The sequence below is a fragment of the Chrysochloris asiatica genome, unplaced genomic scaffold (assembly GCF_000296735.1).
Source record: "Chrysochloris asiatica unplaced genomic scaffold, ChrAsi1.0 scaffold00046, whole genome shotgun sequence".
NCBI classification, from domain to species: Eukaryota; Metazoa; Chordata; class Mammalia; order Afrosoricida; family Chrysochloridae; genus Chrysochloris; species Chrysochloris asiatica.
In genome coordinates this window covers 17,068,516-17,073,300 of record NW_006408564.1, presented here as the reverse complement: position 1 = coordinate 17,073,300, position 4,785 = coordinate 17,068,516, and positions in this window count along the sequence as shown.

Here is a 4,785-nt window from a genome sequence, read left to right as displayed (position 1 = left end):
GAGGCAGAAATGTGATGGCATGGAGAAATAGAGCAGCTGAGGACTCCAGACTCATGGAAAGAGAAAGACTGTGCTGGTGGCCAGGAGGCAGGTTTTCAGAATGAGCCCTTTGGTTGTTTAAATGATTGTATATTCTTGAGGGTTTTTGTGTACATGAAAAATAACAAAAACAAACACACACACAAAAAAACCCACAGAGGAAATAGAAGCAAATACTGTTGGATTGTAATCATTGCAATGAAACAAAATATGATAGGATGAGTGTAAACGTGATGGTCTCCCATGTAAACTATCATTAATTAATAATAAAAACTTAAAAAAACAACTGCAATATGTGACAATTCAGCCTGATGTGTCTGATTCAGGTTGGGTAGGAAAGATAAAAATCTCAAGAGGAACTCAAAATTGCCATTGTTCAGACTAAAAGTTGACTTCAGAGACACTGTTGTCTTACTGCTGTATCACCAGTCAGTGGTCCATTGTCAATATGACCATGCCACTCTTTCATTGCCAGCTCCTCTTCATGGGTTTTCCAGTTTCTCTTTCTTCTAATTTCCTCTCTTTCCTCCTGACTAATTTCTTTAGCATTTCTCTTTTTAAATTTAGGAGGGAGAGAGAGTTTGATTGGCCTTTCTAATTACTGTAGCCCAGACTGGTCAACTTTTTGATAATGTCTTGTGAACTGAGTGAAGGTTTACAGAGAAGAGTACCAGCTTTACATCCAACAAATAATTCATCACTTTGTTTCATTTCAATGATTGCACTTCCCTCTACATAACAGCAGTTATCCCACTTCCTTTCTCTGGTTCTTCTTTTCATTCCACCTTCCTTCCCAACCCTTCTGAACTTTGTCCTTTGGTAAATGTTGCTCTTTTGAATAAGAATTGACTTGAAGGCTCTTAACAACAACAGGCAATAATACATATGATAATGCAGTATTTTTTCCTTACCATAATCTCAGTAATATTATGGAACATTTAGATTGTTTATAAAAGCCACAGTAGTGCAATGGCTAAGCACTTGGCTGATAACCGAGAGGTTGGGAGTTTAAACCCACATAGAGGCTCTGCAGGGAAAAAGATTTGGTAATCTGCTCCCATAAAGACTTTAGCCTAGAAAACACTGTGGGGCAATTCTACTCTGTTATGTTGAGTTGCTCTGAGTCCAAATCAACTTGGAGGCACCTAACAAAAACAACAGCAACAGGCTGTTTACACTCAATGTCAAACCATTTGTGGAAGACGTTTAAAAAAATCCCTCAGTCAAGCCAGTCCTCTAGCAGTGCCAGGGAAGAGTATACTGAGGTAGGTGTTAATTTGGGGAAAGGCAATGTGTGGATTGCAAGTAGGGGTCTGACAAATAATTCCATGTGGATTTATTTACAAGCACACATGACCACCTGCTGGAAGGTCATAACAGTGGAACTCCTTCCTATATGTCAACTCAGCAGGCTACAGGCAGCATAAGATTAGCACAGTATTCCTGGTGCTTGAGGCTTGGTAAGTTATTTGATTGAAGAAAAATGCCATCACAGAGAAACGTTTATATCAGCTTTGCTATTACACTTCAGACCACTGCCCTGCTTTTTATACAGCAAAAATTAAATAGCAGGTAGTAGAAGTGAGATTTTTAAGAAACTTGCCTTTAATGGTTTCGTTGATTCTTGTCTCTGGTACTAAGTTTTTCACTGGGACCTCTGAAAGCTCAGGACTCCATGATTTGCCTTTTATCGTGGTCTCAAAACCTTTTGTTGGTGTTGTAGTTAGGTGTCATTGAGTTGGTACCGACTCATAGCTACCCTATGCGCAACAGTATGAAACACTGCCCAATTCTGGACCAACCTCACAATCATTGCTACGTTTGAGCCCAATGTTGCTCCCACTGTGTGAATCCATCTTGTTTGGGGGTCTTCCTTTTTTCCTCTGACCCTCCACTTTACCAACCATGATATCCCTCTCCAGTGACTGATCTCTCCTGACAATATGTCCAAAATATGAAAGATGAAGTCTGGCCATCCTGGCTTCCAAGGAGCACTCTGGTGTACTACGTCCAACATAGGTCTGTTTATTCTTTTGGTAGCCCATGGTACTTTCAGTATTTTCCTCCAACACCATAACTCAAATGCATCAGTTCTTCTACTTGTGAGGTTATTGAAAATACCATGGCTTGCGTCAGACATAACTTAGTCCTCAAACTGACGTTTTTGCTCTTCAACAGTTTAAAGAGATCTTGTGTAGTAGGTTTGCCCAGTGCAGTACGTCTTTTGATTTCTTGACTCTTGCTTCCATGAGTGTTGATGGTTGATGTGAGCAAACTGAAGTCTTTGATAGCTTCAGTCTTTTCTCCATTTACATGGATATTGTTTATTGGTCCATTGGTGAGGACTTTTGTTTTCTTTACACTGAGGTGCAACCCATACTGAAGGCTATGATCTTTGATTTTCATCAGTAAGTATTTTAAGTCCTCTTCACATTCAGCAAGTAAAGTTGTGTCATCTGCATAACACCTCTTGGCATTATGAAATTTCTGTTGTATAACAAAATATTTGCCATCCCAACATTTTTCACATGTACAGTTCAGTGACATTAGTCACATTCATCTTGTCCAACAATTTATTTTCAAAAGTTTCCATTATCCTAAACAGAAGCTCAGTGTGTGCTAAGCATCGAGTCTCTTTTTCTCCATTCCTTCTGCCTGTCCCCGGTAACCAGGAGTAAGCTTAGAACTCTAACCACTTGCCTGTTCTACATAGTTCATATCAGTGGGATTGTACAACACTTGTCCTTTTGTAACTGACTTGTTTTACTCAACATGATGTTTTGAGGTTGTTGTAACATGTACCTGAACTTCATAATTCTTTGTGACAGAATTGAATTTTACTATGTGTGGGGCTATGGGTTAATGTGCCAGTCTGCAAAGCCATTTGAACTGCAAGATCGGTGGTTCAAGCTCATCAGTCACTCCTCGGAAACACTATACAGGGTCACTATGGGTCGGAACCTACTCGATGGCACTTAAGAATAACAATAACATATCTACACAAGGAGCTCTGATAGTGTAATGGTTACGAGTCAGGCTGCTAACCTCATAGTCAGCATTTTAAAAACTACTAGTGCTTCTGAGGGAGAAAGATGAGACTTTCTGCTCCCATAAAGATTTACAGCCTTGGAAACCCTATGCAGGCTTGCTATGATTTGGAACCGACTCCACGGCACCCCACCATCACCACTGTTACCATACCTACATAGCACATTTTGTTTATCCATTCTGGATTAATATTTAGGTTGTTTCCACTTTTAAACTGTGAATAGTGCTGTAATATTTCTGTTTTATGCAAATATGTGCATGCATTTTCCTGGCAGGAAGGACTAGATTCTCAAAGTGATCTATGACCACTGCAAGACCCATTGCTGTAGGTAAATGCTGCCAGTTGGTCATCTTGCTGTCTTACTGAAAGGATTATCCTCTATCCTCACCCCAACAGGCGCAGAGTGGGTGGACCCTTTATTTCTTGTTCCATTAATATGATTGTTAAAATTTAGGCACTGTGTAATTATCATTGTACTCTGTATTAAATAAAGTTCCTTTTTATCTGGAAAAGACACATTATAAATAGAAATTCTCATAATTTACTAATGATGCAATTTAAATATAGAGAACTTAAATTACTTGTATAAATAAGAGCCTATGACTAATACATGGCTACATCTAGATGCATACCTAAGACTGTGGGGCTTCATGCTTGATGCATTTTATATTCTATCATGGTGCCTCCTGCTATGCTATTTGGTCATTAAAAGTTTACCTGCAATTCTTGTATCATAAATTGATACATCCAGACTTTGTATAAATCCTATGCGAAGTCTTACCGGAATTCCTTAATCAAAATTTGCGTTTTCTCTTTTCATATTCCCAAATTTGAATATTTTACTTCTAAAATAGTACCTCTGATAATCTGCTTTGTATCAATAGTCATGATTTCTCTTCTCATGAGATTGTGAATATAGTAATAATAATAAAAAAGAAGACCCTCAATAATAACATTGATTGAAAATTTACAAAGACACATTGAACTATGCATCCTCTCATTCACTTCATAAAAAGATCTTTGGGTAGGTACTGTCACTGTGATTATTTGCATTGTGCCCATGCTTTATGTAGATGAATAGACAAGAGCTTACCTGAGAGCATATAGTTAAGACGTTGTTGTTAAGTGCCATCAAGTTGGTTCTGACTCATAGGAACCCTGTATAGGGTTTCCCAGGAACAGCTGGGGGGTTTGAACTGTCGGCCTTGTGGTTCACAGCAGACATGGAATTCAAGTTTGGATATATTTTTTTACTTCAAGAATCAAACTCTTAACCACTATTGCCATGACAAGGGACCACATCTTGCTCATTTTTGTATCATCCTCTTAGAATCTAGCACTGTGCTTAGGAAATATTTATGAAACTGGATGTCTGTTGAATGTTGTGGCACTCAGAACCTAAAATGTGACACCCACTTGGGAAACTTGGACTTATGTGTGGCATTGGGACAAACAGACTGTCCATTACATACTTCCTATATTCAGTAGGATCTGAGAATGAAATGGAACCCCAACAAGAGGGTGCCATGGCCATAGCAGGAAGAGATGACAAGGGTGAAACGTATGTTTTACATTGTAGGATAAGCACTGGACTGCTAACTGCAATGTTGGTGGTTCAAACCCACCACTCACTCATTCCTTGGAAACCCCATCCAGGGTTGCTATAAGTTGAAACAGACTTGACAGCACTTAACAAC